Genomic DNA, 26,219 nt, shown 5'->3' with positions numbered 1-26,219 from the left:
GAATTCATCCTTACATGTGCATTTGAGCTTTACTGCAGTAACAGGAGTATGGCAGCCTGTGTCAAGCGTCCCTTTGAAGTTGCTCTCTAAAAGTGAGATCTTGCCTCAAGTTTCATGTAAGCAGGATAACATTAGGGAAGTTTACAAAGCCGTACAAATACAGCGTTATTTAAATAAGCAGTGCAGGGTGTTGGTTGCTGCCGTGGATTCAGTGCAGCCCTCCAGCTCAAGTGCAGATGGGATTTGCCAAAAATGCAGCCTCCAGTCAAACACTGTCCCTGCTGTTATTCCAATGAATCCGTAACTCTGACTGTAACCATCTGCATGGTTAGCATGGCTTACAGCACTTACGTGTATAAAACTTGATATCAAAAGAAAGTCATTTTCTTTGTTACTCACAATTGATAATCATTTGTAAAGAGGAGGCTGAGTGAAGTCCAGGTGTGTCTGATGGGTGTCAGAGTGCTAGCAGAGTGGATATGATGCATTTTAATGACATGGCCAATAGGGGTGGGCGATATAAACGATATACGATATACAGTAAACGATAGAGATTTTGACTATACCGCTCTATAGAGATTGACAGACCACGTGACTTTCGTGCATTGCATGCCGGGAACTCGTGGCAAAACAATCCAAGTACCGCATCAAATGCAAGCATTTGCAGCACCGCAAAACGTTCATTCTCCGGTTCCAATAAATTCTTGGTTTTTCTTTGCCTCCCAAAAAGGATATGTACAAAACGAAGGAGAACAATGCCGGTCCGTACAAAGACAGACTTGATGAAAAGTCAATAATATTGTATGCTGTAATCGTACTGGGCAATTAGTGATACAAAAAAACACGTTTTACCCTGTGAATAAAAATATATGTTTTTGTCAATGTACCATGGTAATAAATTAAGCAAAACGCAATATTGTGTCAGGACAATTCACTATTTATGCACAATAAACAAAGGAGCATAACGCGACAATTTCTGTTCAGCGCCAGACTTGCTTGTAACCTATATCACCAATTATGTTATGAAAAATGACGTATTAACTACTACAAAACACTGACCTTTGTGGAAATGCTTGGAGCAGACTAACATGTGAGCTTGAGTGTTCTGGGACGTTATATTTGGTCTTTGAATGGCTGCAATCCAGGCCATCTGTCGGCTCTTTGTTACTTCGTAAACATGGCTTGAACAATTTCTCTTCAACGACGTAATCCGATAACAACCGATCTCTTTACCTGTCGGCTTCCCGTGGCTGTCATGCGACCGACTATTGCAGTTAATAATACAACAGCTTCTTGCCAATTTTTGTGTTTCTATTTATCGCTGTGTAACTGATTTCAATTGAAAGTCTGCGTGCGCTAGTACCTCTTGCCACGAGTTCCCAGAATTCTTTGCGGTTTTACCCCTGAATGATGTCACATTTTCAATCTCTATCCGGTTGTTCAGTCTGACGTCACTAGCCGTGTCTGGACCTAAACTCCGCTGCAGGTCCATATATCAAACGATCACTATGGCATTACTGAGAGTTGAAAAACTGTCTAAAGTCTTTCATCTTTAATGAAGTGATCAGCGTTCTGCCCTACCAGGTGTAACAATTGAGTTTAACATCCAGGCATCCATGAAAACGGAATTTATGACATTTAACGGAGTTAGAAGTTAGCAGGAAGTTAGCTCGCTAGCTTCTATCTAAATACAATATAGCATGTCCTGACTGCGGAGTTTTGGAAACAAATTAAAACGTACAGCTCTGTTATCACTTCCAGCATAAATGAAGACAGAAAACTAAACAGCAGGGACGTTTGTAGGGTTACTGAAGTTGGGCTAGCTGGTATATAATGATGTGCTACGTGACCGCTAGCGACACAGCTATGTTAGCATAATATAAACAAGCTAACTTTTTTTTTCCACTCGATAAAAGTTAACGTGAGTGTTCTCAGTGGTCAGGAACAAATGTAATCGCATGGCAGGATGCTGTAAAAGGACCAAACTTCAGCCAGGAGAACAACTGAGATAATCCATCCACAATACGAGGTTAGTCATTCATATACTGCTGCATGGGCTGGGCTGTAGTTACATCCTAAGGTTTTAAAAACTGATCAATAAATGATTAGCGGTAATAAAAGCCGAGGGAGGTCAACAGTGATCACTGACTGTTTTAGGAGCTTTTTGAGATTAAATAGAAGAAAATACAAATACATAACATTAAACATGTTAACAACACAAAAGCCATATTAAACGCAGACTACTTTAGGCCTGGAAGTAGGATTCGTCACGTCATCACTGAACAATCGGATAGCGATAGTGCATGTTGATGATGTCATAAAGCTGCGCCTGTTTTGGTCGAAAGCATTGCAGTGGCTACAACCATTATCATCTGCAAATTATGGCGGGCGACAGTCATAGCAAAGAGATGAAGCACTTTTGAAATATGGGGAAAGCCAAAAACTGCGCTTCCTCCACTTCCGTAACATTGATTCATTAATGTTGAATTCTCTCGCAGCTGCTCTATTCCCATGTTGTTGCAGTATCTTAATAACTAACCTCGTATTGTGGATTAATAATCTCAGTTGTTCTCCTGACCGAAGTTTGATCCGTGTATAGCATCCTGCTATGCGACTGCATTTGTCCCTGACCACCAGAATCCCTCACGTTAACTTTTATCGAGTGGAAAAAAAGTTGGCGTTCATCCTCCAGCTTCACTGTGCTAATGTTATGCTAACATAGCTGTGTCGCTAGCAATCACGTAGCACATCATTATATACCAGGTAGTCCAACTTCAGTAACCCTGCAAATGCCACTGCTGTTTAGTTTTCTGTCTTCATTTATGTTGGAAGTGGTAGCAGAGCTGTACGTTTTAATTAGTTTCAAAAATCTCTCAGTCAGAACATGGTATGAAATGTTTAGGTTTAAACTAGCGAGCTAACTTCCTGTTAACTTCTAACTCCGTTAAATTGAATAAATTCTGTTTTCATGGATGTTAAACTTAATTGTTGCACCTGGTAACGCAGCAACACTGATCATTTTATTAAAGATGAAAAAATTCAGACCGTTTTTAACTCTTAGTGTTCGTTTGACTTTGGGACCTAAAGTGGACGGAGTTTTGGACCCACATTACTCCGCGAAGCTCCTCACTACCGCAGCCGTAATGCTCTGACAATCCATCAAACAGTGCGACTTACCAAAGTTGTACTAAAACATTTTTTAACAGATTTCTGCACGCCAAAATTGGTTCGACGCCAGTAAGCACAACCAGAATTCATACATAAGGCACAGTCTCGATTTTTGAGAAAATTAAAGGATTTTAAGTGTGCCTTATAGTGTGGAAAATACATTTATCAGAAGAAAAGAATATATCGCGATATATATCGTTACCAAAGCACATGCTTCAAATTATATCGCGATATGAATTTTAAGCCATATCGCCCAGCTCTAATGGCCAACCTTATCCACCTTAGCGGCTGCAGTCGCCAGCGGCAAGTCAATAGTCATCTTTATTATCAGTTGATAATGACATGTCCATTATTACAAAGTGGGGAGTAAACATGTATCTTATTGAGATTGCTTCTAGATAACTGCATCGACATGACCAATTATTTTTCTGTCAGTTGGCTAATCGATTAATCGATTACACGTGTAGCCAAAGACCCCTGTGAGATTCCTGGGTTGTTGGAACGGAGGTCAGGTGGGCGTATTTTTATTCCCAGGGAATAGATAGTCTTTGTTCCAGTTCATACGTGGCAAAAAACATCTTTCTGAGAGAAATCTGGCAAAAGCAGGTTTGTGTACTCTCCAACAGGAAGTAGCTCTCTTCTACGTGTGACATAATTTTAGAAAACCAGGAGTTACTAAACCTAATGGCTGCTGTTTTGAGCACGCATAGTGTGTGTAGATCTTCTGCATATAACTGTGAACTAAAGTTTCTCTTTAAAAAGCGTTTTCCAAGTACCAGGAAGCATCCTCCTCTTTACATTTTTACAGCTCTTGTGTGGGATGTGACTTCAGTGTTCGAGCAAACCTCTCTACCTTAGCTCCCACACACACTGCTGCTGTGTCACAATGTGAGTTTGTGTAGCCGGGGAAAGTTGTGCGAGTCTGTTGTGCGCTGTAATTTGTGACTGTTATCTTTCCTCTGCCCGTTTGTCTCGTCGTGCAGCCACCGAGGCTTCCTCGTTATTTTTGCTGTGCAGCGCCGCTTGGATGGGAAGGCGATGTGCGACTAATGAACCCAGTGAGAGGAGGTGCGGCGTGGCGCCAGGATGAAGCAGCTATGAGAAAGGCAGCATAGAACAGCAGGATGGAGGAGAGATAAAAAGCATGATAATGCTTTAGACTTTGGTGTAAAGGCAGAAACATGAGCTGTTAATCTTCTTCATAAATAATCCAGCGTCCATTTAGCTGGAGCTTCTGACCCGACTGAACTGGGTGTGGGCTGCTGGAGAAGCAGTTACTGATGTTATCTCTTTGTGTCGGAGTGTAAAATCAGACTGAACGTGGGCTATGTCACCCTGAGAGATCGCTCTGTATCATTCTCAACAAACATGGACCTTACAGCTTTATACAGTAAATCCAAAGCATGCGATATCCATCAATGCTGAGTATTGGTGATAATTAATTAATGCTTGTAATTTAGAATGTGTTTCTTAGGGTAAGAGCTACTTAGATCTCAGACAGTTAAACAGCAGTGATCCCATAAGGCTAGACTGTACTAGAAGTTATGTATAATGTATTAGAGGATCTCATCCTTCAGCTGATGGGAGAACATCCTTAAGACTGTTTTTCATCAGTAGTTGCTCTGTTCTATGATGTCCGCCACCTTAACATTGGCATTAAAGACCTTTGGTCCTCTGGTTTGTGGGCTGGGACACATTTAAGTGGATCCCATGGATTATCGATCAAATTAGGATCTGGACAAGTTAGGGAACACACCGTGTCTTTGCTGTTTTTCTCATTCGCTGTTCATCTAATGTTTGGATGTTTTGGTAAGTGTAATAGCCACATGATTGTGGATATTATGGAGGTGTCCAAATTCAGAGGCTGCATCCTCCTGAGGACCTGGTTTTTGTGGTCTACGTGGGCCGGGTCCTCTAAAGACCGAGCAGGCCAGAAGGCCGGTCTAGCCTTCAGATTTGCGTCACCAGTTTTTTCGGTGGAGTTTAATAAACTCGGCCGTCTGCTCCTTGCTATGTAAAAAATAACAGGACACTGGAGTAAACTCTCGACCATCTCACCTTCTGTTTAATCAGTTTTCTGTGTGACATTAATTCAGCTGTGTGAAAACTAGAACTTTAATCTCAGCCAAACCGATTTACTCAGGAACAAATAAAACACTGAAAAAACCCCAAACAGTAACACTTTTAGTTATCTAAGTGTTCTCGTCGGCTCTAGTGACCTTCGACCTCCAGGTCAGCTATCGAGCTGGTGGGTAACAGACGTCTCCGAAAAACTTGGAGCACTTTTGCAAATATGTGATGTCTTGATAAACCGAGCATATATTTGAAGTTTGTACAGCTACTTTCTCACCTGAAAATATGTTAAAAGTTTATTTTGTCACCCAGAAAGAGGAATAAGAGTAATATTAAAACTAAGTAGCTGCCGCCATTGTTGAAAACTGGAATTGTTTGGGCCTCGCTATGAATTCTGGGATAGATTGGGCCACAAAGGACACACCTGACCCATCCTTCAAATCTGGTGAGAAAGAGGACGGATTTGTCGGCCGCATTTGGAGGAGTCTACGAATTTGGACAGCCTTCGTTGCGTCGCTGTGACGTAATCTGCCTACAAATGTGGCCTCCAAAGGATGCGGCCTATGAATTTGGACACCCCCAATGAATTTTAATTACATTGTAAACCTTATTCACCTCGCCTACCTAGTTGTTTACTGAGGCTGCAGTCATCAGCTGCAAGTCAAGAGTTTGAGTTAGTCCCTGGGGTGATAGACTGACTAGAGAGATGCCTGGTTATGTTAATCAATTATTTATTTGACAGAAGGTACTTGGTTATTAAAGTATTCACAGAGAGTAGCTCCTTTTACTCATGTGCACATAAGCGCCAGTGAAATCTAAATATTTGGGGAAGAATTCTGAGTTTTAACAACTTATCAAAGTGCAAACATGAGTAACTGCCTGATTCCACCAAGCAGTGCTCTGACGGACACTTAAAGCCTCCTCTGTAGCTCAGACACGAAAGAAATAAAGACAGAGGTCAGATAAAATCAGGTGTGTTTTAAGAAGAGATTTAAGAGATGATTCTGTCTCAGACGGACTTATTTCTGCTGGCAGATTGGTCTCTGCAGCCTTTGCGCTCTGACTCTATCCACTTTGATTAAAAAAAAAGAAAAAAAAGAGGGTCTCATACAAAATACTGACCAATATTATTTGGTTTTTAAAGGGTCACTCCTTTATGACTACAAGTCTAGCTAACTGGTGTTGAGTTTTCAGTCGGTCAGACATTAGAAATCCACCTAGCGTTGTGCCACCAGGAAAACCCACTAATGCTCTTTTTAAATGAGATTCCTTATTTTGCACAAAGAAAAGTTTAATGTTTTTATTAAAGGGAACAGTGCAACTACAAACATCATGAACTGTAAAGCTTCTAAAGCGGGAAGGTTTTAGCATGGCTGGTAAGATTTTGAACTGACATAATGTGATATATACACACTGAACTATGCTTGATGCCATCAGAATTGCATTTACAGCGTTAGCTTCAGGCTCAAGGGGAACTATTAAGTTTTGTGTGTGTACATTGATTAGTGCACATTAACCTAATAAATGGCTTTAAATGTTAAAATGAAGAAATGGTTTGATAGTCAAATCCAGGCTTTATTAAACCTGATGGAGGAAATGTAACAGTTTGGACTATAAAGTATTCAAATCTTTGCCTGAAATATCTGCAGGTCAGTCATAAATGGTTTGGTTTACTGGGCATTATCTAAAGTTGAGCCCAAGTTTAATTAGATTGAGCATTAGATTTATATTTCTGTCCATGTTGTTGTGAATTTAGCGACACCTTTGTTGCAGACTTGTCATCGACTGTGTTGAAAGGAAACAAGATCACAACAGTTAGGTAAAAAATATTTTTTGGTTGAACTTGTTTAAATTTATTTTGATCCCCTTTAACTTCTTGGTTGGCGTGGGGATGTGTAGGTTGAGGAACTTTCCACTTCCTTTATCCTCTATTAGCATGACTGTAGGAGAAGCAAATGGAAATGGAGGACAAAGGCACTAGCATGCAGTCCTCAGGCGGAAAGTTACCCTCAGAACGGTTTACAGGGTTACGCCTGTAAACCGTTCGGTCTAAAGGCAGCTTGAAAGTAAAGATGGTGAACTGGAAGTTAACCTGAGGACTGAATCTAAACCTCTTTCTGCGTATATGCACTTGCTTTATATCTATATTTTAAAAACAAAAAAATGTGAATAATGGATTTTCCTTTCTGCATAATTGTTTTAAAAGGAGATGCTGCATATGCAATTAAGAGTTGCTGTGTCATGCAAAGCAGTGTGCTGAAGACTTTGAGGCTTCTGGTCTATCCTCATTTGAACCTGGATGGATTAGTAGGTGCCAGTAGGATTCTCTGGTGCTGTACCCAAATGGTGATTACATTTCCTGACTGATTGGCTCCTGCCCACTTCACCTGTGATTGCATGTATGAGGTTCAGCAAATGAGGATAATCTAGATTTCTTTTCTCTGACTGACAAAGCTTTAAAAGGCCAAATGTGCAAAATAACCAAAGCTGCAATTCTTTAAGCTTGACAAGCTAAAATTGATTAATGACGCACACAATAGATCTTTGTTGTTGACCAACTCTTTAACTGACTGACCACCTCAGCAGTATCCTGAACACTACACATTCATGTGTTTGTTCTTCTGCTTGTGTACATACAGCTGTCAGGCTGGACAGCTGTGACTTCCTGTCCTGTGGGTCTTCAGGTTTTATCGGAGTGAAAAAGCAAAGTGTTGATGTGCCGAGGTTAATCTGTGAGTAAATGTCAGAGCGGGCTGTTAATGTGCTGTTTGTGTGCTCAGCCTTCAGACCGTGTGTCAGATTTCGGCTCTACACTGATGTGTGAATGTGACACCTCTGTGTGGCAGAGTGCTTGGGTTTGTTTGGGATCTCCAGCACGTTTCACTCTTGGAAACTGATGTATGCTCACAAAAGAGCAACGAAATCTGAAGCTACTCAAACATTTACTTTTAGAACCAGGGGTTTGGTGATATTGTCCCCAAATTATATCACAATATAATTTAAGAATTCTTTTTGAATATGTTTGTTGAAGTGTGTGTGTGTGTGTGTGTGTGTGTGTGTGTGTGTGTGTGTGGGAGGTCTCTTATTTTATTGTGTCACCCTTTGTTACATGTGCAGCATTTTGTTGTTTTTAAATGTGCTTTATAAATACATTTGGAATTGGAAATTAGCAATAATCATATTTATGAATAACATTTGCGTGAGTCAAATGTAAGCACAAAGTAACCTGGAAATTTATAGTATAAGTGGAAGATGACAGTTTAGCTCTGGAGCTTGCACAATATTTGTTCTGTCAGATAATGTGCGAATATTGTGCACTCATATGGAGTGAAGCTAGTTATGGTCAGTGGAGTCATTTGGGGTATTTGTGACTTCGTAGCCTGATCGTACTCAACAGTGTGGCAAAGGATTAGCTGTAGTTTTTAATCAGCTGTCTGTAAGGTCATATTTCAGAGTTAATCTGATTGATTGAATCTTGATTATTACAAGCTAAAGATGTTGGAGTTCCTGTTAAATGCTAGGTGTAATGGCAAAACCATTAAGCCAACATGGAACTGCAATTCCTCTAACTGCCACTTGAAGTCGTCCTGAAACGCGAATCACTCTCCAGAGACCCTCGCGTTGAAATGCCCATTGTTTATATCTGCTAAAAATGTACTGGATAGTTTTCAGCGTTATAACATTAAATTGAACTAAACAAGTTGGGTCTTCAGTTAGGTGTAGCTAATTTATGCTCGCCTTACAGAAAGTTTGTGCTAGAGTTGAGGGAATTCTAGTATTATTATAGTATTATTATTAGTCCATGAGGAGGTATCCGTGTCTGTACTGTTTTAGAATTCAGCTTCTCAATCAAGCTAAGTAGCATTGGCTCAAACCTCGGCTCTAAATTGGTCTAGTTTTGACTCCAAACACCCAACATGGTCGCAGCTGTTACACAAACATAGAAGCCTTAAAATGACAGCGACGACTGGGTGATATCACACTGAGTATGTCACAGTGATTACATCCTTCTTATATTTACAGCCTGTGGTTTAATATTTCTGGTCACAGGATTCGGGTGGCAGCAAACAAACTAACCGTGAATTTCTGAATTTATGCTGCACACATTATGTGTTTGAATAGCCCAGCATACTAAAAGGTGTTTGTTACCTGGCTGAAAATTTGTGCAGTCTGTTGCCTGAAGCACTTCGTCTAACAGTTTACTGTCCTGTGCTATTTCTCCTGTTTTCATTACACATTGCTATATTCTACGCTGTCAAAAGAGCCAGAAAACACATATTTTAGAAATATTATCGTTCGCAAGCTGCTCACTGTGAACACATTGCATAGTGGATAATGTCATTCATTAACATGTTTTAATTTATTGTATCTATTTATTTTATCGTATCTCATTTTAATTTTCTTTACGTATGCTATTAACATGTACAGCACTTTGTGAAACCCTGGTTTTATGTTAAAGTGCTTTAGAAATAAAGTTGGTATGGTATGGTATTCAGCTCATTTTCACCTGTTAAATACAGCACTAGGAAATGTTTGCTTTACATTAAAATTAGAAATGTAATTGTTATTATTATGATTCTTTTTAAATCCTGTCGTGTCTGGAAGCTTTTCCAATCAGAGTTATGATCTGAGTGTACTCTTGTGCCAAACACATTTTGCTTTTCCAAGATCAGCTCCATAAATTGTATGTATTGTATGTATGTGTGATGTAATTACTTCCTTATCTGGTTTACTTATGTCAGTTTTGTTTACAAAGTTCACAGCTTGGGTGAGGTTGAGATACAGCAAATAAACCGTGTGGTCCTCACATATCCTCTGCCAGAATAGCATGCATATAGTTCTCAGCAGAGTTGTCTTTGCAATAGTTGCATATGTGTGAGTCTGAGGCCCATTTGGAACAACATTTGTTCTGTATAGTTTGTATTTGCTGTACGTTGCAGATTTTTTGACAGTGTTTAAGCATACTTGTGTCCAGAAGTTTTGATTGGTCGATCCATCTCCCTCCCACTTTATGGTTGGGATAGAAATTGATTCATCAATTTTAAATTTTAATAGCTTATACATTTTTGATAGTCATTTGAGGGTGCAGATATTAAAAAACAACTTTTTTGTATTCTGTATTCTGCAACCAGTTGGCAAGTGTTTGCCAACTGGTTACTTCAATTGCTAGCATGAAGTTTGTAGCAAAGAATGGTGTTGTACTAAAACATCCTTCCGTTTGCTTTGGTTGCTAACACGTTGCCCTGGTCATGAAATGTGCCGCATTCCCAAACACATGCAGACTCTTTGCCAAGTAGCAGTGAAACTGAAAAGTGTGATGCATATGTAACCTTTCACTTTCAAAGGAAAAGTTCCATCTTTGGAAATGTAATGGTTGCAAAGGGAAGCACACCAGGAAGGCATGACTTTACTTTTACAGTGGGGCAAAAAAGTATTTAGTCAGCCACCGATTGTGCAAGTTCCCCCACCTAAAATGATGACATAGGTCAGTAATTTGCACCAGAGGTACACTTCATCTGTGAGAGACAGAATGTCAAAAAAAAATCCATGAATCCACATGGTAGGATTTGTAAAGAATTTATTCGTAAATCAGGGTGGAAAATAAGTATTTGGTCAATAACAAAAATACAACTCAATACTTTGTAACATAACCTTTGTTGGCAATAACAGAGGTCAAACGTTTACTATAGGTCTTTACCAGGTTTGCACACACAGTAGCTGGTATTTTGGCCCATTCCTCCATGCAGATCTTCTCGAGAGCAGTGATGTTTTGGGGCTGTCGCCGAGCAACACGGACTTTCAACTCCCGCCACAGATTTTCTATGGGGTTGAGGTCTGGAGACTGGCTAGGCCACTCCAGGACTTTCAAATGCTTCTTACGGAGCCACTCCTTTGTTGCCCGGGCGGTGTGTTTTGGATCATTGTCATGTTGGAAGACCCAGCCTCGTTTCATCTTCAAAGTTCTCACTGATGGAAGGAGGTTTTGGCTCAAAATCTCACGATACATGGCCCCATTCATTCTGTCCTTAACACGGATCAGTCGTCCTGTCCCCTTGGCAGAAAAACAGCCCCATAGCATGATGTTTCCACCCCCATGCTTCACAGTAGGTATGGTGTTCTTGGGATGCAACTCAGTATTCTTCTTCCTCCAACACGACGAGTTGAGTTTATACCAAAAAGTTCTACTTTGGTTTCATCTGACCACATGACATTCTCCCAATCCTCTGCTGTATCATCCATGTGCTCTCTGGCAAACTTCAGACGGGCCTGGACATGCACTGGCTTCAGCAGCGGAACACGTCTGGCACTGCGGGATTTGATTCCCTGCCGTTGTAGTGTGTTACTGATGGTGACCTTTTTTACTTTGGTCCCAGCTCTCTGCAGGTCATTCACCAGGTCCCCCCGTGTGGTTCTGGGATCTTTGCTCACCGTTCTCATGATCATTTTGACCCCACGGGATGAGATCTTGCATGGAGCCCCAGATCGAGGGAGATTATCAGTGGTCTTGTATGTCTTCCATTTTCTGATGATTGCTCCCACAGTTGATTTTTTCACACCAAGCTGCTTGCCTATTGTAGATTCACTCTTCCCAGTCTGGTGCAGGTCTACAATACTTTTCCTGGTGTCCTTCGAAAGCTCTTTGGTCTTGGCCATGGCGGAGTTTGGAGTCTGACTTTGGAGGCTGTGGACAGGTGTCTTTTATACAGATGATGAGTTCAAACAGGTGCCATTCATACAGGTAACGAGTGGGGGACAGAAAAGCTTCTTACAGAAGACGTTACAGGTCTGTGAGAGCCAGAGATTTTCCTTGTTTGAGGTGACCAAATACTTATTTTCCACCCTAATTTACGAATAAATTCTTTACAAATCCTACCATGTGAATTCATGGATTTTTTTTTTCACATTCTGTCTCTCACAGTTGAAGTGTACCTCTGGTGCAAATTACTGACCTCTGTCATCATTTTAAGTGGGGGAACTTGCACAATCGGTGGCTGACTAAATACTTTTTTGCCCCACTGTAAGGTAAATGTTCTACCTTTCCAATTAGATTTTCACTTTTTTCCAATTTTCACTACTGTTTGGAAAGAAAATGGCAAATGTTTTTTGCAAACTACAGACAACAGCAGCAATCTGCTGGTGAGCAAAGCAACCAAAGTTAGTTGGGCAACATACACCCTTCCCTAGCAACCTTAATGGCCTTAGGCCTCAAAGAACCATTAATTGAGGTGCCTCTTCAGGGTTTGTAGAAAAATCTCTCGAAAAAGGTTTTTTTTTTTTGTGGAACTAAAACTCTTGGTATCAATCTGGAGAATTATTGATGGTTCTAGCATTAAAATGATCCCTTTCTTTTTCTCTCCCCCCCAGAGAAACCCCCAAAATACGAGGACAGGACACAGCAGTAAATCTGAGTTCTTGTGACTTCAGACTTCTCTCATCACACAGTATGAATGGTGAAGGAAGTGTCTAACATAGGAGACTAATAACATGCACACTTAAATCCGAGCAAGGCCTCTCTGGGCCTGGGAGATCTGGGAGCCAATGGGGGTGTAATGAAGCATGGAGCAATGGCATGATCACCTCATTATTCTTTGCTGCTCGCTCCAGAATCCTGTGCCAAGTCCACAAGCGACTGAGGCAGCAGCAGGGACAGCAAGAGACTGAGCTGATGGGTTGATTGTGCATGCAGAGTGGATGTCACAGGGTGTGTGTGAACCAGATCTCAGCTGCTGATTGCTAAGAATGGTTCTTTATTTTATTCAAAATAACAGCAACTTCCTAAGGATTATTTTGGATACATAAAGAGATCAGTCAGGTTAATGGATGGCACATCTGTTTTGTTTAATCGGATGAACTCTGGTCATGTACGGCACCTTTAGCTTTTTATGTTTTCATAGTTGTGGATCGAATTAAAACAGTGAAAGTGAAAAACATTAGTTTCCTTAAAAAGTGAAGGGATAGCCACATGTCCGATGCCCTCCCTCTATTTTGGTCCTCTATGCCAAGCAGAAGAATAACAAAGTCGAAGCTTTTAACCCCCCTCGACTTCCCTCCTCACTCTCCCATCTCTAACCAAAGCCAGAATCCCTCCCAAAGTCCCCAAACTCATCTGGAAATCTTTCTTATCTCAGCTCATCCCAGTTTTTCACCCAGCAGCAACGTTCTCGGCAGTTTGAGCAGCACTGAAAATTTAAGGATTCCAAACCCAAATTCATCCCAAAATCTAACCTGACTATGAATGTGCGTGCTCTCCGAAAAACATGCTGTGAATATTTGAAAAGCCCTGCAGCATTTCATTGCTTTAGTCTGTGTGTCCAGGTGAGAGAGAGCAGTGCCATTTGATCTTGAGTTAACAAGGAAGAGATGAATTAAAGAGACGTTTTTGTCCCCACAGAACAAGAGTCTTGATGCATTTGGATGCACCACGTGCTCTTAAAATGCAGAATTTCTCCTGAGAGGCGGAGCAGCATTTGTGATGTTTGTTTGTTGTTGCAAAGCATATGGATAGTGATCAAAGTTAGACATACTTTAACTTTAAAAGAAACGTGGTACGAAGCACGTTTCAGACCAAAAATTGCAATCTTGAAAGAACAGAGAAAACGTGATGCATACATTTCCATCAGCTTGTTTATTATGACCAGACCCAGTGACTCAGACTCTGTATATCTCGTAACATTCCTTGAAACTGCTTAACATCTCTGAGTCTTGGGTCTGAATTTCTAACATGTCGTCTTGGTTTTGACAGAGATCTGCAGCGTTCACAGCTGACAAAGACATATCGTCTGATTAAATGGCAGCACATGAAACTATGGGAGCTGATAACTATGGATAGCTGAAACTCACTGAAACGATGCAAAATAAACATGAAAATGTTTATTACTTTGAGTACTTTGAATGCTCAGAGTAGAAAAGTGCTATATAGGATCTAGCCCATTTAACATTGTTATACAATGTGGTTGTAAACTGAGACAAAATGTCCATTGCCAAGTTTAGAGTTAAAAAATGAACAGAATGGGATTCAAACTGACGACTACAGGTGAGGACAAACCTATTAACTTTGTAAAGCTCAAAGCGTGTAAAATCAAGTCAGATCTGAGGAACTGGAACTGGGAATCCCATCAAGGTGGAAGGAATCACGAAGACCTACACCTGAGCTACAGGTGTTCACCTACTAACCCGAAGGTTGGTGGTTCCATCCCAGTCTGCATGCCAAATGTTCTTGGGCAACATACTAACCCCATGTTGCCCTCCAATACATACATATGAATGTCTGTGGGAATGTTGGATAGAAAGCAGCTTAGAAAAAGTGTTTTGTGTGATTGGGTGAATGAACAAGTTGTGCAAAGCACTCTGAGTGCTCAGAGAGTAGAAAAGCGCTATATAAGAACCAGCCCATTTACCATTTACCAAGAACTGATATGTGAAAATTTTGAAAGAAAACCTCAAGCAGTCGGTTGTGAAACTGGGTCTGGGTCGTTTCTTTGTCTTCCAACAACACCAACCCAAAACATGCATCGCTCTTTGTAAGAATCATTTCCAACTGAATGGCCTGCACAAAGCCCCGACTTGAACATATGTTGGGTGAACTGAAGACCAAGGTCTGTGCCTGAAGATCATCAAATTTGGAGGATCTTAAGAGATTTGTCAAAGAAGAATGGCCTAAAAACATGTGAGACTTAAAAACTGCATGACTACAGGCTCTTATACAGCAAAAAAGATACACAACTGACTTTCAGCATCAGGGGTCAAATAATTCGATTTTTGTGAAATAATATTGTTTCTGTGTGCGATTAAAATATAAAGATCAGAAATAAAACTATAATATTTGGAAAGGCTGCGTTAAAGTTTTCTTTAGTTTTGGTGCCTCAAAATACTTTTAAAGAATGACATTTTTTTTATGGCGGGCTAATAATTCTGACCCTATCTGGATTAGACGCAAACACACAAAATTTATCTTTATGTCCAAAATGTTTCTCCCATCTTTTAGCTTGTGAGCCACACCTCCTTTTTCATCTCCAGTAGAAGCCATAATAGAGTGATTTTTAAAAACACATTTATTTACTTAATAATGATCCATATAAACATTCAGCTCTGCTACCACTTCCAACATAAATGAAGACAGAAAACTAAACAGCAGTGATGTTTGCAGGGTTACTGAAGTTGGACTACCTGGTATATAATGTTGTGCTACGTGATTGCTAGCGACACAGCTATGTTAGCATAACATTAGCACAGTGAAGCTGGAGGATGAACGCCAACTTTTTTCCCAATCGATAAAAGTTAACGTGAGGGATTCTGGTGGTCAGGGACAAATGCAGTCGCATAGCAGGATGCTATACACGGGCCAAACTTCAGTCAGGAGAACAACTGAGATTATGCATCCACAATACGAGGTTAGTTAATATACTGCAACAACATGGGAATAGAACAGCTGCGAGAGAATTCAACATTAATGAATCAATGTTACGGAAGTGGAGGAAGCGCAGTTTTTGGCTTTCCCCATATTTCAAAAGTGCTTCATCTCTTTGCTATGACTGTCGGCATATTGTGCAGATGATAATAGTTGTAGCCACTGCGATGCTTTCGACCAAAACAGGCGCAGCTTGATGACATCATCAACATGCGCTATCGCGATAGAGTGATACAGTCAAAATCTCTATCGTTGGCCAAATTTATATCGTTTCTATCGTATATCGTTTATATCGCCCACCCCTACTCAACAGTGCCTCCTGCAGTTCTTCTAGAGTTGAGGGATGATTCAAGACAACATTGTCTTGAATCATCCCTTGTTAATAATTTGCCAAAGGTTTGTTCTGAAACCTTTGGCAAATTATTAACAAACTCCTCCGTCTTCTATGCATTTCACAGATAATTTGAAAACGTTAACAGACAAGAGCTCCCTCTGCTCTTAGCCCTGGCAGAACAGTCGAAGCAGTTTTGTGCCTCAACTTTGCTGATTTGCATTGTCTTTGCTGATCATTATGTGACAACTGCTGCAGCAATACATCATTACCAATAGTTGGCAAATTGGACAGGATGATCTTTCACAAAACAACTCCCCTCTCAACTAGGCTATTCACCTTGTCTATAGAATCCAGAAACATGACAACCGCATTATTTCTCCTAGACCCTGCCTTCATGCTGTCACATTCGACAAGTTCCCCTACAGCCAAACAACACTTCTCAACCGAGTAATTCAATGGGTATTTTAATACCATACTGACAGGAAAGGCTCCAAAAGCCTTCAGAACCACATATCATTTCCGCTATCGTACCCAGCTAAGTGCTATATGCTGCTGAAAAAAACACCAAAAACACGCCAGTGAAAGAAAGTTGTGTGAACAGAGCTAAAATGTGAATCACCACTGTAAAAAGTAAAGTTCAAACCTTTAGAAAACCTCACACTCATTCTCCTCTCCACACATGCAGCAGACGCTCATGCATGCACACCCAAAAGAAAGACGGACAGACAGAACATGTTCTGTTCAGTATGCCTTGAATCTGCTTTAACTCATCAGGAAAGTGTTCACTGACATCACTGATCAAAGGGAAGTTATTCTCCCAAACTCTGCTATACAGCTGGATTCTGCAACCACAGGAGTCACCCCCTGCTGGCCATTAAAAAGAACTAAGGCGCTTCAGTATTGTCTACTCTTTTTAGAGCCAGAAGCTACATCCATCTTTTATTTTGTCTATGATAACGGCAATCCACAGATTCAATGTGGTCATCTCTCTTATGTAAGCAAAGCATGTCTGGTCGAAGGTTTCAATAAAATATGGAAGCATAACAGAACCCAGCATATTCACATCACTAAGTGAGCCCCCAGTAGCAGAGGACATTGATTGCAACTTAATCCATCCCATTGTGAGTTGCTTTTAAAACTGGTTTATTGTTTTTTACAACACAAAGACAAAACCATCAAGATTACGAAGCAAGCATGGAAAAGGAAGAAACCCTTAAGCTCTCTATAAATTACCCCTTTAGTTCCCTTAATTTATTTTCATCAACACCAAAGCTTCATATGCCCTAATACATGATACATGTGCAGCAGCTAGTCAGTAGCAATATTTAAAATGCATGCTCATCAAATGCACTCCAAATCGTGACACGGGAGATTAGTTTGTGGCCATAAAGGTTGTATAATATAAATGTAGCACAGTATTCCGTCACAGGAGGATCAAATATTCTCGTAAGGTCATCCAGTGAGAGAATCTGCCAAATCGAACATGTGGCGCTACCTGCCTCAAACCCTTGTGAATAAGGGAGTAGCTGAACGTAACCTCAGTGCAATGTAAGACTGAAAGCAGTGTGTGTTTATTTCATCGTGTTAGGGTTTGGTACAGCTTTACGAAATGATGATGATTTCTACAAATTAGAAAGCGCTGTTCTGTTTTCACAACAATGCAATAAATGTTTTAATTTTTTTTAAACACCAAAATCGATAAATAATCATCACAAAAGATTACGCTGTCAATATTGAACAAAATGAGTGTGATTATAGTTTTGCCAAGGACTGTGCAGCCCTAGCTTGTTGCACAAAAACGGAAGTGATTTGTGTCACTTGAAAGGTTGCCTTCAGTTGACACCTACGGTTTCCCACAGTTACTTTTTTTCTAACCATTACCTCGGTCACTCTTCTTTGATTGTGTCCTGACAAAGACGTGCCAGGAAGTGGATGTTGGGGACATTTCGGTCAGCGATATTCTTCCAAGTTGATTTTCCTTCTCCCAAGATTTTCCTCTTCCATCAGTTTTTTTTTCCTGGTCTCCCGTTGTACTCTCAGCCTGCTGCGATCCCCCTCTTTTCTTTTTTTCTTTTCTTTTTTTTTTGCGTTGTTGTCTCCTTAACTGGACTCCCCCAGGCCTGATTCTTTGGCTCAGTGGGGCTGTTGCTTGGCCGCTTTCTTTCTGTGGGCACACAAGGACTCCTGGATTCAGAGCTGACATGGATTTTCCTTTTCTTTGGCAATTTGAACCATGAAGAAAATGCAGACGCTTAGTAGTAGTATGTTTTTTTTTTTTTTGTTTTTGTTTTTTTTTTTTAAATGAGATCATTTAGATAAATGGCAGTAAGTCTGGGACAGATGAAGACTATTCTTATCTTGAATTCTTTAACTCATTTAACTCGATGCTTTCAGGAAGCACAAGCAAGTCAATATTGTTTTTTTGCTCATACTGCTGCAGTTTTTCCTTCTGTTAACTTGCATTTCCTTCTTGAGCTTTCCAGAAACAGCAAAACAACCAGGGTTTCGTTAGCCGCTGTTTCTGCAAAGAGCAGAGCAAAAAGTGTGGACTACAGCAGATGTTCAGGCAGGACCAGCACTACGGGGAAGTGGCTGAGGGGGCAGTTAAAAATGGTGATGGGGCAAATTTTATCCTGCTGTGCCTATTTTTACCTTTTCTTTATTAATCACCTAGAAATATAATTGCATGTTTGACTCAATTTACCCTGGTTTATCTTCCATTATTACTTAAATTCCCATACAGAAAAGAAATAGTAAAAACTTATATGTGATTACTCATGAAAGTGGCCACTTTCGCATTACTTTCATACATTGTTTTAGTAAGTATCCAAAACATACAAGTTTCATTATATAATTTTTCAAGGGATCTTATATCTGTTTTCACATTTATATGCTTTTCATACAAGTTTCACACAAGACAGATACAAACTTTATAAGATTTATATATATCTTTTCCATATGGGTTAGTACCATTTATAAAATGATTTCCATGTTTTATGCAGTATGACTCGAAACTAGAGATTCTAGCCCAGAAAAATCATCAGAGATATGTTCATGCAGGTCATAAAATAGAGAGCTAAAAGTCGTTCTATACAGCTGGATTTGGTTTTTTTTGCGACCCGGGGAATTGCATCCAGCTGGGTATTAAATACAATACTGTTAATATTGTGAATTGAATGAAATTAGCGAATTCATTTATTTTGCATTAGCTCAAAAAGAATCTGTACAGCCATGAAGAGCAGCCAAAGCAGAAACATAGATGCGTTCTGTCTTCTGACACTCCCTTCAAGCACAGCGTTATGTTCAAATTCCTCGACGACATTGATCCGTATCAGGATAGCGTCACACAGTTGCTGCAGACTTGTCGGGTGCATCCGTACGTGAATCATAGAATCATACATGTGGTGACTATGGTCACCAAATTTTTGTCATTTAATTTTTTTGTAATTGTTCGTTTAGTTTAGCATGAATCCTCTTGAAAAAGAATAGTTTTTCCGTTTTTGTTTTTCTTGTTTTTTGAAAAAAAAAAAAAAGCTTGCCAAAAAATACTTAAACTTTAAAAATGTATGTTGTCCTTTGTCCTTCTAGTGGGCCAGATTAGAGTCTTTGCTGGGCTGATTATGCCATATTTGACACCCCTGCTGTATACCATAGAGATGGCTGTGTGGGGAAAATCTTAGTAGATCAGCAGTTTCTGAAATACTCCGACACCAACACATCCGGCACCAACAACCATCCCAAATTCAGAGTTACATGAATTGCTACCATGTTACTGATTGATTAGATATTTGTGTTAACAAGCAGTCAAACAGGTGTACCTAACAAAGTGACAGTGACTGTATAAGGGCTTTGACTTGACCACTGTTCAGGCAAATTAGCTCGGCTGACTCCAGTCAGTTCACTGTTGAGATTTTGCAGATCATTGTCATTTTGTAGAATTTGAAACCGCTGCAGCTGTGCTGTGATCACAGTTTCACACATCAAAGACTGTGTAGCAAGGGAAAAAATTAAAAGGCTGTAAATTGGCTTCAGTGTGGTGTGACTCGTGTCTGTTTGTGTCAGCAATTAAGTCACTTCAGTTTACATTTTTAATGTTGCCTCCACGTGTTCTGGCCTGAAAAATACAGAATTGGGAAAAAGAAGTGGTTTCAGTGGAAGTAGAGAGTTAGATTTGTGTGATACATACCCAGATAAGGTTGGGAAACGTGCAGTCTGCTGAGACTGACTGCACATCCAGATGAACAGAATCAACCTTTTGGGTCATTACTGTTTATTGTACCTTTCTAGCTACTCTTAAATCTGCTACATTGGATTGGTTGCGCTGAACAAGTCCCTGATGTGAAATGTGCCCTAGCCATTATCCTTACTTGACCTTGTTATTTAGCACCAGACCTCGCTGAAAATGGAAAGAAAGTCTGAATACTGGGTCTTAATTTCTCAGTTAAAGAAAAAAAGGAGGGGTGGCACCATATATAAAGGATGGATTTAACCTCCGGATACACAATATGAACCCAATGAATGCCGTAAATGGGGAAAATGACCCTATTTGTCGCATGATTTATGGCCTCTGTAAACATTTCTTCTAATGACTTTATAGCCTGAGTCAGAAGTTTCAAGTTCTCTTTAATACTTCAGTAAGATGATGTTCATTTGGTAAATGATGCTCCCATTATAGTCTAATGGACAATAGAACAGGGAGTGCTTTAGGATGAGGTTATTTTGTGATTGACAAAGTACTGCTATTATAGTCATACAATGTTCCTGGAGTTATAATTCAGGTCCACCCCTCACCCAGCATGTCCAGTCTTGTGAAAAAAAACAATGCCAAACCTGAGGCTTTAAAATAGCCGCCCACTAGCCAGTGTGTCACGCCACAGTGACGGCCATCCATCTCTTAAATAGTCTATGGTTGTTAGTTAGAGAGAGACATAACACAGAAGACACCGTCAGCAGCTTGGGGTTTTTCCATGTCTGGTATTGCATCAGTGTTTCCTTGTGTGTTTTTAGTAGTTTGTGACTTGACTGTAAACTTAGGACAGGTGAGTTAAAATGACCGAAATCTGCTCTGATATTTAGTAGTTTCAGTACAAGAGAATGGAGACTATAGCGGGGGACTGTTGTGACATGAGTGCAAATGAACTGGGCGAATAATATAAATCCATATCCTTCACTTCCACTGTATTTATTTTAGTTTTGTTGTTACAGCCATTTTATTTGATCTTGAATGCATTTGTTGTTTTTTATTTTAAAAAGTTGTGAAACTCTTGTTTAAATGATCAATTGTGCTGCCTCCATAGAAATTCCGTCTGTTTTTATTTAAAGGCCTCACTTAACTTGTGCATTTTTTATAGATGTACTCGAGGCTGGTACAACACACATCTGACTTACTTGTTAATGATTTGTTTTAAGAAACTGCCATGGTTTGTTTCTTTTCCCCTAAAGCCTAAATGAGCATTTAAGTTTTTGTCAAGTCAAAAATTACATTGAGTTTACTTGAAAAATGACAAACTGTCCATGTTAAAAAGCTGAAGATGTGTATTTCTGGCATTCTGTGTGTTCTCGCATGCAGGGGTCAGAAATCACCCAACAGCTATTTTTATACAGCAGGTGGGGGGACCCCTGAGGCATGCCTACAGTGGAAATTTACCTGCCCCCCAATGTCTGTGTCTGTGTCTGGGGATTTAAGATTGGCACGTGACAGATAAGAGCAGTGATCCTCCCCCCGTGTCTGTGCACTCACACAGAGAGTATGCACCACGGTGCGTTTGCATGTGCTAAACTCTGCTAAGCCTCGGCCGTGGGGAAGAAGAGCACATTTTCTCTTTCCAGAAATATCTTCATTGCTGTAAGAAGAATCAAATAATCAGATTAGCTAAGGCCATGCAAACTAAGCTGAATCCCTTGATTGTGTTTACTACCAACTAAAACAAAAAGACAAGCTCCTTCTCACACTGGGCTGGACTCAGTCTGGGGTAGATGGCCCCCTCCTCCTGCTCCTCTCGCCCCAGGCCGTATGGAGGAGCTTTAATGGCTGCTGTTGTTTCACACTAAGAGCCAATCTGGCTGTGCTCCTGGAGCCATCAGACGGGCTGTTAGCACACAAACAACAGCATCACTCCAGCTATCAGCTGCAGTAAAAACAGTGTGGGACCTCCTGTGGTTCAGGATGATCCTAGCCCCCCCACATCCTCGTTGATGCTGGTGCAGATTAGACTGTCGGCATGCGAGGAGACTGTTTGTCACAGGCTCTGGCTAAGATCGGGCTCCGGGGCAGAATTTCTCGGATTTTTGACAGGCGTCGTGTCGCCTCCCTCTGTTCTATACAACAGAAGAGAGGAGCTGCCGTCTGGATGGAGCCCAGGCAATGCCAGGGAGGACAAAAGAAAGACAAGATTTTTTTGTGTATGTTAATTCTTTTCCCTCTTCTTTTTTCACTCCTGCCGTCTGCTTCTCTGTCCCCCTGTTTCCCTCCAGAGCTTCACCCCACAGTGTTCCCTTCCCGAAAGTCAACCGTTGTAAGCCCTGCCCACAGACTTGGAGTCACGTTTTACACAACACCCCTCACAACAATAACCCGTGATGTTTTTATCTCAGTAAATCAGTCTGATTGGAAGGCACCATTGATCCATTCCAGTGCTCCTGAGCTTTTTCATCAGGCATTCTTTATGGAAAAGGCAACGATGGATACAGTTCAAAAAGATCAAAAAGTCTGAAATAAAAATTTAAGGAAAATGATATCCTAAAATGCATTTACATTCATTTTTTACATTTTTTTTAAGTCGTTGTGGTTTTATTGTTGCTTGCTTATTTTTGTTTTGGCCCATTATTAAGTGCTTAATTTATTTGAGAATGTAGTTATTTGGGCCAAGGCCAAGAATAATGCTGGTCATCTTCTACTCTTGCATTAGCAACTTCAAAGTAGCTTCAGAGCTAGTCTAAGACAGCCATCCCACTTCCACAGTATAAAAGGTCCGGTGGCTACTGTGACATCACTCATGTCACCTTTGTGATTGGATCAGACTGAAAACACAAGCTCATTGGCTAAAGGAATTCGAAGTCATTAGCCAATTGTTTATTTCCGAATCTTATTCTATGACACTGAGGGGGGAAAAAATCTGTTTGCATTTTAATCAGTATCACTCCCTCCAGTTAATACACGACACCACGGTTCTTCATTCACTGATGGATTTATTCTTCCGTCAAACTTCTCCTCAGAAACACCATAAAATCCACCGTCAAACTGTTATTACATAAAAGTACAGAATGACCAACATAAATATTACAAATAAACATTTAAACCCAAGTTAACAAATACGCGATAAACAAACACAGTTAACGTACCTCGCTGGCTGCACGTAACCGTGAGGGAATGAGTCCGCTTCAGGAACAAAACTTAACAAAAATAATTCCCAATTTCTTCTTCTTTGCAGCTTTCTTTTACTTTAAACTGCTTATTTATTCCTTCTTCTGCCTTAGTTAACTTATTAACTTAGCTTCTTTGCACATGCTTTTTACTTCCCTTTACGTCACTTAAAAAGGCCTGTGTGCAACACAGAATGAACCTTAGTTCCTACCCCAAAAGGAACAACAATAAATAAAGAAAATAAATAACATAAATGAACACAATAAATTAAACAAACTGACATAATTTACATTTATGGCAGTTAAAATCAGTGTAATCCAAAACAAGTAACTGAAACCATAAATGTTTAGAGAGGTCTGGGCACTTTTGCAGCTACAGCTATTGCTCCCTGGTGGCCATTTAAGAGAATGCAGGTCTTATGGTGCAGACGACAGTCAGGACATGTTCCCCGACCCAAAGGCGCAGGGAACAAACGCTCTTGTCCACTGGAAAAACTCCAACGTACAGGCAGCAAGGCGAGGGGATACTAAGATTCCTACCTCAGCCTGCCGCCTCTCGCCAAGGGCAACTCTAGACTAAGGGAGTCCAGCTCCTCTCCAGGGTTCTGGAGCCCTTTGCGTTGAGCTGGTACCTCTCAACCTCATGCGGTGGATCGGGTCCTTCCCCACCAGAGAGGTGACATTCCATTTTCCAATCGTTAGTCTCGGTAGCTGGTGATTGGCCCAACAGGGTCTCTGACCCCGGCCGCCGCATGGGCCCACCCTACAGGTAGTAGCCCCATGTCCCATGGTCTCCAGGCGCTCGCCCTCGGGCACCCTCCCTGGGCCTGGTTCCAGGGTGGGGCCCTGGTAACCCTATCCTGGGCAGGGTGAATTGTTCCCTAGATCTTATACTCACAGGGGTTTTTGAATCCTCTCTTTGTCTGGTCCATCACCTGAAACCAGTTTGCCATGGGAGGCTGTACGAGGGAGCAAAAGCCCCCTGGCAACATGAGATCCCTGGAACACACAAGCCCCTCCACCATGTGAAGGTAGCGGATGTATGGATGGAAGGAACGTTTAGTATTTCCAAACAAAAATTGCTGCACTACATGTATTACAAATAAAGAAAACGTATCATGACAGTACCCGTAGATCTCCATCAAATACCATATCCCATCAGTATGACTACATATAAATTATTACCTATAAAGAATATTCAACTGAAAATAATTTGTTCTGTGGTAAACAGGCAAATGAGATACAATCGCTAAGACTGTTTGAAAAATCCATGCAGCTGAGGGTCTTCTTTGTTCTGGAGAGCTTTCAGTAGACCGGAAGAAACACTGCAAAGGAGAGGTAGAAATGACTGAAAAGTCTTAAAAATGATCCAAAAAGATTCAGTTTAATGTCATTTGGGCAAAGAAAGAGGGTATGTAACTAGTACTAATGGCTTATTTATTGACTTTTTTGAAAAGGTTTTGCATTTGATGTTTAAAATGGCACAGGAGTCCTTGTTGCTTAAAAAGACGAGCTGCTGCACTGCTGAACCCACGCATGCACAGGAAGTGATGTAGTATTTAGCCTCAAATTAAAGAAATAGACAACCTCACACTCCTGTGCAGGTTGATCGACAGAGGAGACATGGTTTCAGAGCGCTGGCAACCGAAAAACCTTGTGAATTTCAACTTGAGCAATGACAGTAATGAGAAGCTCTGTCTGCTGCGTGATTGACAGCTCAGTCTGTAGCTTTTGCTGTTTGATATTCAGATGCTTTTGGTTGAGCAGCTCAGAGGAAATCTTCACTCTTTCTGTTCATTTCTGTTAAAAAAATATTATTCTTTAGTATCTTATAAGATTGTCTGAATATTAGTAATTGTTCCAGTCCTGCCATACAGCTGCTGTCATCTCATAGCTATTTTTATTTCTGCAGACTGGATCTTCCCCGGATGGTTCCTGTTGACTTCGACTGAAGAGCCTCTCCGTCACTTCTCATCACTTTACCCCACACGGGGATTTACATTAGCCAATCTGGTGAGGAATCTTTTTAATTAATTATATTTTTTTGCCTGTAAAACACCCCCTCAGTGAGTGCGTGTGGACCTGCATAGAGTCTCTGAAGAAAACGACTGAAGAGTTGGTGTAAAATCAGCTGTGTGGGGACATAATAGGATTCAGTTTATATCTGATGAGATGCAGAGAAATCTTCAGAGACCAGATTCACAAATTCTTGGATGTAATCCAGAGATGAGCTGCTTGGAACTGGTGAATGTATTGTTTTGGCTCTTTGTTGATTCCTGTGCATGTGCGTTTACGTGACTGGTTTTGTGATATTTTTTTTCTGTTGTCTTGTTTGTGTGACATGACAGGAAATCTAAAATGTTCAGCAGCAGTGCTTTACCCAGCAAACACCTCTAGAACATGTTGTCCCACATCACAAAGGTCATTGCATAATTATGTTGTGTAAATTAGCATCCAAGGTATTTATCCCCTGTGGCTGTCACATGGTGTTATTTTTCTTCTTCTTCCTCTTAATAGAGCTGCAGTGGAAATTATTTATGTGTGCTTGAAGCAGTTTGGGTACAAATTTAGCTCAGAGGAGCAGCTCTCTGAGGAAGCTTCCCATACGATCGATGCTGCACTGTTATATGATTTTCTGTAGCATCGGACTTGCTAAATGGAAGCATCACAGCACTTTGTTTTTCTTCGGCTGTTGCTTTTGAATTGATGTCTGCATATTTTTAGTCATTTATGTAAAATTTTAATGTGCCAGACTTATAACAAGTAATGTCTTTGTAGATGTTACTCAGATGTTTGCAGTTTTACAGGTGGCCGACTAGTGTGTTTAATTAAAAACGGCAGCTTTTGAATCAGGGGCCGTTTGGACTTGGTGAT

The 26,219-nt window shown here is 40.6% G+C and overlaps 1 protein-coding gene across 2 annotated transcripts in view; it reads left to right on the top strand.

Moving 5' to 3' along the window:
• large2 (LARGE xylosyl- and glucuronyltransferase 2) overlaps window positions 1-26,219 on the top strand; it is a 140,294-nt gene that overhangs the window by 41,826 nt on the left and 72,249 nt on the right. The window contains exons 1-2 of one of the 2 annotated variants that reach the window (XM_085277541.1): window positions 7,955-7,973; window positions 25,258-25,358. The gene's annotated coding sequence lies outside the window, so the exon portion shown is untranslated. Of the gene's footprint in view, window positions 1-7,954; window positions 7,974-25,257; window positions 25,359-26,219 lie in introns of those variants that run through there. The other variant, XM_085277524.1, reaches the window with a different exon arrangement.

The sequence above is a fragment of the Mchenga conophoros genome, linkage group LG1 (assembly GCF_057382185.1).
Source record: "Mchenga conophoros isolate Kocher_MC1m ecotype Shallow Benthic linkage group LG1, M_conophoros_male_GT1.1, whole genome shotgun sequence".
Lineage (NCBI taxonomy): Eukaryota > Metazoa > Chordata > Actinopteri > Cichliformes > Cichlidae > Mchenga > Mchenga conophoros.
This window is presented reverse-complemented; position numbering and strand designations above follow the sequence as displayed.